The sequence below is a fragment of the Panthera uncia genome, chromosome D2, assembly GCF_023721935.1.
Source record: "Panthera uncia isolate 11264 chromosome D2, Puncia_PCG_1.0, whole genome shotgun sequence".
NCBI classification, from domain to species: Eukaryota; Metazoa; Chordata; class Mammalia; order Carnivora; family Felidae; genus Panthera; species Panthera uncia.
Genome location: NC_064818.1, coordinates 34,564,676 through 34,577,040, shown reverse-complemented (window position 1 = coordinate 34,577,040; position 12,365 = coordinate 34,564,676). Strand labels below are relative to the sequence as shown.

Genomic DNA, 12,365 nt, shown 5'->3' with positions numbered 1-12,365 from the left:
TGTTACCTATTCAAAAATTGAAATTGAGGGGCACCTGAGCAGCTCACTTGGTTAAGCGGCAGAATCTTGATTTCAGCTCAGGTCACTACATTTCAGTTCAAAAGATCAAGCCCCATGTCAGGCTCTGCACTGACAGTGCACAGAGCCTGCTTCTGATTCATTCTCTCTCTCTCTCTCTCTCTCTCTCTCTCTGTCCCTCCCTTGCTTGCACTTGCTCTCTCTCAAAATAAACTCTCCCCCCCCCAAAAAAATGATACTGATTAAAAAATAAACCTCCACTCAGAGTGTTAGAGTATTTTCTAAGTCAAAAAATACTGTTTGGCTAGAGCTGTGCACCCTAAATAGGGAAAGGAAGACCCTGAGAAGCAAAGAACTCTAGTGGACTGAGCTAGAATAAGGAAGGGGTAGGAAAGGTTCTCTACATTTGTTCTTGAAATGACCAATTACCTCAATACACACAACCCAGTACACTTTGACAGAAAGACTGCAGCCTGAGTTGGTCCATTTTATTTCTCTGACTGTTCCTTCACTTTCTGAATGTCACAGTAGCATCCTTTCCAGGTCCTCCGTGTGATGTCTCACTCAACTCCCTCCCCCCAGCCCCAGCACACTGCTCTGCCTTGTTGACAAACCCTCTCTTCACTTCATTCCCCTCAACCCCATTCAATCTTCCTTCTCTCAGATATTGCTGGATTCCCAGCAAATGGCCAGACCAGTAGCATGGTGCTACTTTAAGATTACCAGTGAATAAAAGAAATCAAAGGGAAACACTGTCTAGTTTCACCAAAAAGTAAGTAAATACATAAGCAATCTTCTATCATTTCTCTTTATCCAGCATTCAGTTACACAAAAAAGCAGACTTGGAGACAGAATTTTAGGGGTTGTACAAAAGACAGCCAGCATGCACTGCTTCCTCTAATGATCCTGGCTCAGTCCCCATATTGGCTCCCAACTTGGCTGACTGGACCAGGGATAGATGGGCACTCAGCTGAAGACTGGCCATCTATAGGGGCCCAAAACCTATCATATTAGATTGGGGCCATCTATCTGCCCAGGCTGCCACATCAGTAGACCTCAATTCTGTCATTCAAAGTTACTGATGCTACATTCCTCCTTGCTTCAAGTCATCCTAAGACCAGACCAACTAACTTAGTCATGGCAGCCCTCACAGAACTACAGAGGACTGTGGCATAGCATTATAGACTACAGAAATGCCGCTTGATCTATTCATTTTATAATGCACATACAATTACCAAAACTGTATTTTAAAAGATGTATGTATATGAAAGATAGGTTAGTAAAATGAGGTTAAACGTGTGGGTTGAAAGACTTTAATTGCAAGATAATAATGCATCATGTCGACATATTATTTGTCTTAAGCAGCCTCTAAAATACCCAGTGGGTTTCCTTAAGTAGAAAAAAAATACAAGCCCAGGTATTTTTAATATCCTTTGCAAACCACTATCAAAAGCTACTGTGAATGGTAAATTTCAGTTTAGCCTGTACATACACCACCCCAAGTTTTAGATCAATGGAATCCAAATGAATGAGATTTTATTACAGGTGAAAAATAAATATTGACAACTATGTACACAACTAGAACTTTCACACTCTAATGGAAATATAATTTGGCACAACCACCACTCTGGAGAACTCTTAGGCAATACATAATAACAATGAACACCATGTACACTCTATTACCCAGAAATTCTGGCCCTAGGTATGTATCCAACAGAAACGGGTATCTATGTTCACCCACAGACAGACAAGAATGTTCACAGCAGTCATTCAAAATAACCAGAAACTACTGACCAACAACCCAAATGACCACCAACAGTAGAACAGCTTTTTAAAATCTGGCCAATCCAGGGGCGCCTGGGTGGCTCAGTCGGTTAAGTGTCTGACTTCGGCTCAGGTCATGATCTCGCAGTTCGTGGATTTGAGCCCCTCGTCCGGCTCTGTGCTGACAGCTCAGAGCCTGGAGCCTGCTTCGATTCTGTGTCTCCCTCTCTCTCTGCCCCTCGCCTGCTCACACTCTGTTTCCCTCTCTCTCTCTCTCAAAAATAAATAAACATAAAAAATTTTAAACCTGGCCAATCCATACAACAGAATACTATATAGCTAGAAGGATGCAGGAAGCATTGCTACATCGACATGGATGAATCTCCCAGAAACAATGTTAAGCAAATGAAGCTAAAAACAGAAAAGGAGATCTTCTAAGATTCCACTTACATCAAGGGTTAAAACAGGCAAAACTAACCTGCTGTTTGAGCACAGGACAGCACATTAGTTACCCTTGGTGGAAGAAGTAGTCCAAGTGATACCTGGGACAGACACTTGGGGGCTTCTGGTTCTGGATACCAGCAATATTCTATATCCTGATCTGAATGCTGATTACACTGGTGTGTTCACTTTGTGGTAATTAACCAGACTGGGCACTTAGAATTTGTGCACTTTTCTGTATGTATGTTATACGTCAACAAAGCATTTTAAAATATTTAGAAAAAAAATTGCCTGTAATTACTCTTCAAAGCATCAAGTACCTGAACTCCTGCCCCAAAGTTAGAGGGACCCTTAATTCCTATCATTAGCTCCTGACATGTCCAAATGATTCTTTGGCTACTTGTTAATAATGGAATCAAAAGGCACTAATCTCATTATCGCCTGTCAGCAGGCACTGTCAGAACGCTGTTGGCTATTAGTCGCCCGCTGCTGCAATCAGTCAGAGACTTGCAAAGCACCCACAAGGAGACACAAAATACTGCCAGTTTAGGTTTTCTCTTGTCTCACTCACCTTTTAGCAACCTCATGTCTAATCCTTCAACCTCTCCTACCCCCCAACACCACAGACTACCTTCTCCAAAAGACCAACCCAGAGCTCTCTAGCCAACACAGAACTCCTATTCTCTCAACAAATTGCTACATTTATTACTTGACTCATCCATCCATCCACACATCCATCCATTTATTGATCACCCACTATGTGCCAGGCTGTGTGTTCAAGATATTAAATTGAGTAAAACATAATTCCTTCACAGTATTATATGGAAAAAGACAAAAAATAGTATTATGATAGACATACATGAGAATAGCAGGAAAATACGTGAGGAATATATAAGCCAGCTTTGGGGGTAGGGGAAAAGAAAATGATTCCTAGTGAAGATAAATATGCCCTAAAGCATGAATGAAAGTTGGCCAGGCAAGTAAAATAAAGGCAACTCCTAGCAGAGGGGAACTCAAAAGCAAAGACTAGCTTTGAACAACATGTATACACTATGACCCACCAACTCTGTCCCTAGGTATGTATCCAACAAAAATGGCTATGTACATTCACCGAAAAACAGGATGCAAAAAAAAAGCAGGGAGCCTGGTGTGGGGGTGCAGGCCTGTGGAAGACTAGAGGGAGTAAAATATGAGTGTGGGCAGAGGACAGCAGGCAGAGAGCAGAGCACAAAGGTCTTTGCAAACCATATGAAACACATGAGACTTCACATGTCAGATAGGAAGGGCACTCACTATGGGTGGTGAGCACGGAAATGGCAGGTCAAGTTTGTCATTCAGGAACTGCATGGGACATGGCACTGGAGAGCAAGAGGCAAGTAGATTTCAACACAGATCTCCTTGAGCCAGAACACTTGGATGGGGTTAGAGAGGAGAAAAATTCAAGACATGTTGAGGTGGTAAGGGTTGCCTGGGTGGCTCAGTCAGTTAAGCATCCAACTCCTGATTTCAGCTCAGGTCATGATCTCATGGTTCATGGGTTCGAGCCACATGTTGGGCTCCATGCTAATGGTGTCGAGTCTGCTTGGTATTCTCTCCCCCACTCTCTCTGTCCCTACCCCCCAAATAAACATACATTTAAAAAAATAAATATTTGTTAAAATCAGAAGAACTTGGTAACCAATTTGGTGCAGTATCAGAGTAGGGAAGGAGAAAGGGAAATTGATGAGAACTGACAGACTTGTGTCTGACAGCAAAGAAAAGACACACAGGAGGAGAAGGTTAGGGTGGACAGGAGGGAAGATAATGAAACCAGTACTCGGGGCATTAAATATGGAGACTTCCAGGAGTATGTTCAATAGGAGAGTTAACACCTAAGTCTGACAGCAAGGGACCCTGGCTAAAGGTAGAAATGGACTCATCAACACATATTAGAAACTGAAACCCTGGAGCCTATGAAATCATAGAATGCATGTGGTAAGCAAATAGAGGCCCAAGGACTCTTGGTCACACCAACATTAAGGAAGGAGTGGAGAGAGAAGGGTCTATAAAGCAGGCTGAGGGAATAGAGAGGTACTCAGTGATCAGGAAGTATTATTATCACCAATGCCAAGGCAGTATGAAGTTTTAAAACCTTAGTGACTGATCAGTAGTCCCAAATGTAATTGCCAGAAGTCCAGGAAGATTAGAACAGGAATAATTCCATTCAATTTGGCAATTACCAAGTCATTGGTGGCTTTAGTGAGAGGTTTCAGACTTCAGTTCACTTATGTCAACATGGTAGACTAAGCTGATAAACCCACTTTAAACAATATGGATAAAGCATAACCCTCCCCTAAAATCTTGGTATATAGCAGAGCTTGGGTGGAGGGTAATGGGGGCAAGGGAGAGAAACTTCCTAGGAAGAGAAACCAAGACTAAAGTCGAAACGTACACCAATACCACAAGAGACCATGACAGTATCAGACCTGGATATAAATCATAGGTTCCTGGTGCTTAATGTCCTCAAAGGGATAGGACATGTTGCTTTGGGCCCACACAAGATGGGGGACTGAAACTAATAGTTCCACATGAAGCTGAACATCTAAGGGCTGCCCAACATATAAAAAGGGGACAAGAGAAACTATCTACAAACCCAGAAAAGCAGTAAGGAAGCATGCTTTTTCTCAGGGGTTTGAACAGAGAAAAAGCCTCCTGTAGGAAACTACAAGCCTGCACTCTACAGTGTTTCAAATTCAAGCTGAAAATAACATAAACCTGGCATTAGATCTATGAAACTCCCTTTTAAAAGCAGTAACCTCCCACAACCTAAGACACAGCCCTTGACAAAGAAATGCTCATGGTATAAAATAAAAATTTTAACACACACAAGGAAACAGATAACTATGAGGGAGAATCAGCCAATCACAATAGAACAGGAAGTTACAGAAAAGTATGAAAAGCCCTGAAACAAGAATTTAAAATATATAGAAACCCTTACAGATTTGAAAAAAAATTAAATATTCTAACAGTCAAAATTAAAAACTGATGAAAAGGTTCAACTGAATATTATATACCAAGAAAAAAGAATTTATGAACCACAGGGTAAATCTGAAAACAAACAAAGAAAACATTACCCAGAACTCAGCACAGAGAGATAAAGACATGGCATTTATCAACTAAGGTATGTGGCAAAGAGGACAGAATAAGTTTCATGATATATTCTTTTGAAACTTTGGCTAAAGACAGAGAATAGGGGAAAGACAATCATCAAAAGGAGAACTTCTGGGAATTTTCCAAAAGTGAAAAAAATTAAACACATAAATTCTTAGACTATATAAGGTCACTCGATTCCTAAGGATTTTAAATAAAATAAATCCACACATTGATACATAGTATTGTAATGTAAAGACTGAAAGCAAGGAGAAAAATCTTTAAGAGAAAAGATTACTCTCAAAGGAATTAAAAACTTAGAGCAGACTTCACACCATCAACAGTTAATTCCAGAAGACAATGAAATTTGTTAGTCTGCTCAGGCTGCCATAACAAAATACAATAGACTGACGTGGCTTTTACAACAGACATTTATTTTCTCACAGTTCTGGAGGCTGGACGTCCATGGTCAAGGTGCTGGCACATTTGGTTTCTAGTGAGAATTCTCTTCCCAACTTACAGATAGCTGCCTTCTCAGTGGGTGCTCACGTGCCCTTTCTTCTGTACTCATTCACAGAGTGAAAGACAGAGACAAAACTAGGATATTTCTTTCTCTTATTAGTACACCCATTCTATCCAATTGAGGTCCCACCCTTATGACCTCATTTCACCTTAAATTTTTCCCTAAAGGCCCTACCTCCAAATGTAACCCTGTTGATAGTTAGGGTTTCAACATAGGAATTGGATGGCAGTGGGGGGAATATTACACAATTGAGCCCACCACAGAATATCTTCAAAGTATTTGGAGAAAAGTAACTGTCAGCTAGAATTCTGCACCCAGATTAACGATACTTACCCTTCAGAGATAAAGCCAAAGTAAAAATATTTTCAGGCAAACTGAGAAAATTCCTACATCTAAGGAGTCACTGAAATATCTACTCAACAGTGTTCTGCTTAGCAGTACACTAATTGAAACGAGAAATAAGTCAACTAAGTTGGTAAGATATTCACTGAAGAAATGTCGACTGAACAGTCTCACATAGGTGCCAGACACTATTCTATTTGCTGAGGATTTTACAATGAATACAACAAATACCTTGATTTGTTCCATATCATCTGGTAAATGGTGATAAGTGCACTCAGTGAAAATAAAGCAGGAAAAGGCAGCAAGGAGAAGTTTTATTCTGTGCTGCTAAATCCAAATCTGCATTGAATAGTAAAAAGTAATAATAGTGGTGAATTTCCAGGGCTTAAAAATAAGGGGTTCCAGATAGGATGATGAAGGCAGTAAGAATCATTTTGATCAGACAAGTTTAAAAGACTCAGAAATCACACTGGGGAAAAGAATACAAAAACACTATTCAGAGGAATAAATGCATCCCGGTGTTTATAGCAGCATTATCTACAACAGTCAAATTATGGAAGCGGCCCAAGTGTCCACTGACTGATGAATGGATCAAGATGTGTTTATGTATACAATGGAATATTACTCAGCCATAAAAACAAGAATGAAATTTTGCCATTTGTGATGACATGGATGGAGCTAGAGAATATTATGCTAAGCAAAATCAGAGGAAGACAAATACTGTATGATTTCATTCATATGTGGAATTTAAGAAAAATGAGCCAAGGGAAGAAAGACAGAGAGAAAGAAGCAAACTAAGAAACAGACTTTTAACTATATGGAACAAATTGGCTGTTACCAGCAGGGGAGGTACTTGGGAGGGGATGGGTGAAGTAGGTCATGGGGATTAACAAGTACACTTGCGATGAGCACCAGGTATTATATGCAAGTGTTGAATCATCGTATTGTACATTTGAAACTAATGTTACACTGTAGGTCAACTATAATTTAAGTAAAAAGTTAAAAATGAAAAAAACATTCACAACTGGGAAACCAGTCAAGTTTCTCTCTTTCCTTATTTCCCCTCTCCCACCCCCTCACAGGATGCCACATATCCCTCAGACTATTACACCACACAGTCTAAGATGATTGGAGTCACCAACACTCTCCTGTAAACTCAACAGAATCTAGTGGAAGAAAGAGAACCATCTCTTACTTGCATCTTAAAAGCACAAGAAATCTTTTTTCTGTAGTAGCTTGGTAGATTTCCTCTGTGCTAATTGGCCAAGGTAGTGTCATGTGCCCATATCTAAACCAATCACAGGCAAGGGGAAGAGAATCCCAGAGTTGGTCTTTTTTAAAAAAAAATTTTTTTAATAAAATTTATTTTTGAGAGAGGGAGAGACAGAGCATGAGCCGGGGAGGGGCAGAGAATGAGGGAGACACAGAATCCGAAGCAAGGCTCCAGGCTCTGAGCTGTCAGCACAGAGCCGGATGCAGGGCTTGAACTCACAAACCATGAGATCATGACCTGAGCCGAAGTCGGATGCTCAACTGACTGAGCCACCCAGACACCCCCCAGGGTTGGTCTTAAAATAACCCAGATTTAAATGCTGGTGCTGGGTTCAAGTAACATGAAGAAGCAGACACACCCAAACAAAAATTCCAGTTTTTCCATTAAGGAAGAAAGCAATGCCTACGGAGAAAAGCAGAAATGCCATCTGCCCCACCTCCCGTCTGCCTCAAAACTGACCACAGGTAGTGACTATGTGACACTATAACCAGACTCCCACACAACATGGCAGAATACAACCCTGGATACCTGAAAAGGGTTGTATTAATCTAATTCTCTCTACAAGTCCAACTGCTTTAACCAAAGCATGTGCGCAGGTGCCACATGCATGTTAATAATCAAGCTGTATCACCACGGCACTAATTCAGCAACCAAACTATAGGGATAACAGGACCATCCAAATCAACCCCTAAGGATGGCAGATCAGAACACCTCCCATGCATTAAGCTAAGCCACAGGTAATCTCTGCAGATATTTAAAGGTTCCCAGATGCCCCTGTAAAAATTCTGTCTTCAGGCTACGGAGCCAGTTCCAGATTAGCCAAAATGTCAAAGAAATGTGCCTTTCACTAAAGACCATTTCCAAATTATTTCAACATTACCAGGTTGGAGAGATATTGTGGAAATAACTGGCTCAATGGATTAAATGTTTTCATTTCTAGGAGAAACTGAAGTTATGATAATGGAATTTTAGAGACAAAAGGGACTTCTCAGGGTATTTAATAGGACTCCCACATTTCACAGATGAGACTTTGTGCAAGTCAGTGGCATCAAGGCTGGCAATTTGATGAAAGATTTAATCCAAGAGAAACCTTTTTAACCTATTTGTTATCACACTGTCCTGGGAGCAAGAGAGAATACATTAATTCAACAATTCTCTACCACCTTTGTGATAAGTAACAGACCCTAAGTATACATCTCATTTCAGACTGTTCCTGAGACCTCTGAAGTTCACCTAGGGATCCTAAGATTAAAAGTCCCTCCATTAGGGGCACCTGGGTGTTTCAGTCGGTTAAATGTCTACTCTTGATTTTGGCTGAAGAATGTGGGATCAAGCCCTGCCTCTGCACTGACAGCATAGAACCTGCTTGGGATTCTCTCTCCCATTCTCTCTGCCCCTTCTTCACTCATTCTCATGCTCACACACTCTCTCTACCCCCCCAATACACTTTTAAAATCCCTCATTTAGATATAGTTAATATACTCAGTTCAGACAGATACACTGAGGTTATGATTTCCTTTATCATTATTTAGAGGTAGAAAATAATTGCATGCTAGCTTCTTCTACACCTTGCTCAGTCCTATCATGTTTTACCTAGTTAGTACAAATTCAAGAAATTCTATCCATTCTAAAAACACTCCAAGGATAACAAGAGTAGTTCTATAATGTGAATCAAGTAAATGGAAGCCTCTGCCCTCTTTCCAGTCTACCACTACACCCCTACATTTAGAAAAACTCCTAACAGAGAGTAAGCCACCAATAAAGGTCTTTAAGTAACTGACTAGGATCAACCTTTTAACCTTTCAGAATACTTACAAAATTATCTCACATCCTTTACCATGTCTAGAAAGGACCAGTTTGATTATTATTACTTTATAGATAAAGAAACACAAAGAGACTCAATGACTTAGCTAGGATCATGTATCTAAGAGCAAAATTTGGAGTAATACTTGGGTTTCTTCATTGGTGTTTCCAGCTATTAAATCAGTGGTACACAAAAGCACTTCTTCAACTGGAAATAACTATACAAATATAAGCTATTGTTAATATACTGTGTTCCTTCCAAGCCAAAACATAACTTTCTTGTGGATTACCTGCTCACTTTGAATTATCCATGCTGCTTCACTCCACTAGCCTGGAGAATAGCATTGGCCGTGCCTTAAATAAAACTGCCTCCATACGCATGAGCTATCCACGCATCAAAGGCATAAAAATTAGTTTTTCCATTGCCTAGCTGACCACAGCTACCCTCAACAGTCTCCAAGTAATCCTGAGTAACTTTTGCATCACCTTGATCTGATTTGTGCTAAAACTAACCCCTTCAACTGGGCATAATAAGGAGAAAACAGTTGTGTGATTTATCTGCAGACACTTCAACTTGTATCACTTTCCAGTTTATTTTAGCTGGGTAAATAATAGCTCGATATGTAGCACCTGCTAAGTGAAATGAAAATGGAAAATGTTTTAAAGGGTTTTCACTTAATGTCTTCATATTACTGTAAATGTATGAAAATTTTCTATCCGGGTTTTTATTACTGTTGATTGCTAAGCTGACAGGGGAAAATAATCCAAGCTGGCACATTAATGAAACATGATTTTTTTTTAAGTGTCTTTTTTTTCCTTAAGAACAAAGCTAAACACAATTAAATGGTAAAAAGTCACTCCAACTCTTAACTCTTTGAAGATTGTACAGTAGCTATCAGATTTTTTTATGTGCTTTCTTAGCCACTTCCCCTTGCCTAGAAAACACTTTCTTCTGACACAGTGGCATGCCCAAACCCAGCCTTATGTTTGCAGCTTTGCTCTGTTAACTCCATCACTATGTCCTTCTTCAAGTAATTGTCCTTTCAGGCCTCAAAAACATGACTACCCATTCCAGAAAGCTACAACAATACAGGGAACAAAAGCAGAAAAGGAATATCAAGAATTGAGGGCATATGCCAGGAAAGGCTCCACTGGGAGCAGACATGCCCTCGGGAAATGGTGCCAATATTAATCTGAGTCTCTCAGAACTGGGCTCAGCCCCACCAGTAACAACAAAGAGGAGCCCAAACCCTTCCAACAATGCTCTCTCTCACAGACACTCATGAACGACTCGCTTTAGAAGCTCACATTCATCCAAGAGGTGGTGTCAGTGGTGGAATTAGTCACACCTGCCAGTGAATAGCAAACAACAGCTGTATAGACACAAGTGAGTTATTGGTAGTAGGCTACAATCTCCCAGGAAGCTAACTATGCAATTTCTGCTGCTTCCAGGCCAACTGAAAGGAACTTAGATTTGCAAATGATTAAGTGTCTTAATTGTGTCATCTTAAAGCATTTCATTACCATAACCAACACCCAAAGGCTGGGAGAAGGCCAGCTGCAGCATTCAGAGGCTCTACCCTAAATTTTAACAGCCATGACACCTTCCGTCCCACTTTTTCCTCATCATCAGATCCTGCCTGTAGGTTCTCATTGCCTGATGCAATCTAGTTTGTGGAAAAAGCATCCCTAGAAACCAAAGCTTCTGATTCCCAGTATTCCCTCCCGCCTCACCACATTGTTCCCTTGTTTTTATGTAAGAGAAAAGACGAAATATGAGGAAAAATTATGAAGTGTTTAATGGATTTATCCCAACATTTCATTTCATGAACCCAGTTGCTATTATGTCCTGAAAAATTCAACCCCAAGCAAGATTCTGGGGACAATGTACTAAAAAGAAACATAACATGTGTAATGTGCCCTCAAGAAAATTATGTTCTGGGTCTGGAGGCAAAACCTCCAGCACACTCACAAAATTCACTTACCAGTATTTATTAACAAATGCTATGAGCAAAGCATTGTGCTAAATGCCTTTGGAGAAACTACAATAAGACAGCAATTACCCTCCACCAAGGAGACAATAACTGAAGAGAAGCTGGGCTTGCAAAGGACCTCAGAGACCACCCTGTGAGCTCTTGACAACCACACCCTGGCTGAACAACTCTGGTGGTGCTCTGCCTATGAAGATTCCAATTTGTCTGCTTCCAACTTAAAATGTAGGTCCTGGAATTGAACACAATAATCTAGGTGTGGCTTTCCTTTTTTCAAGATAATGTGCTTCTCTCATTGAATCTACAATCTCATAAGCTCCTTAAACACTCATTCAGATATTTGAAGACACCAAATAAGACTTAATTTTTCCCCACAAATCACCCTTTTTCTGGTACTTTGCTTTAACAGTTTATTTGGGAGCCCAAGTCCAAGTATAATCTTCTTAAATTCAATCTCTTCTGATTTGGCCATATTCTAGCTGATCAAATATTAGGTCATCATCATTCTATGATTTTGTTCTACTGTCCTTCCCAGTTCTGTCTCCTACAAATATGACATATGTGTTTTCTGTATCTTTACCGAAGTCACTTGTAAATATTTTTGCTAAGTAACAGCTACAAAATTAAGCTCTGTGGAGACACACAAGAAACGTTCCTCCAGAGAAACATTAGCTCCATTCAGGTGTCCTCTTCTGGTAAAGGTGTTTGGCACAGATTCAGTATTAAAAGCCTTTCCTTAATTTAAAATGCCTCATACTTAATACATTTCCCTTATTTATTAAGTCACACACACACAAAAAAAAAAGGTGGGGGAGGGGGTTGTTAAATGACCATCTATTCACAGTGAACCCAGGCTGACTCAGAAACAATTGCTGGTTTACCATCCATCCTTGTAATCATCTGTATTAAAATCTCATTCCTAATTGCAAAGGTCAACTTGAGTTAGTAGGGGAATGCCAAAGAGGAAATAGGACTTCAGTTTGGCCAAGCACACAACACTTGTAGAGAATAGTAAAGGAAGGTACTGTAATTGGAATACAGAAAATCTTGAAGACTCCACTTAAAAGAGTAGACCTAACAC

At 40.2% G+C, this 12,365-nt stretch overlaps 1 protein-coding gene across 8 annotated transcripts in view; it reads right to left on the bottom strand.

The window, feature by feature from the left end:
• The window catches only part of LRMDA (leucine rich melanocyte differentiation associated), a 576,509-nt gene that overhangs the window by 426,098 nt on the left and 138,046 nt on the right, over positions 1-12,365 (bottom strand). The gene's annotated exons all lie outside the window — the stretch shown is intronic.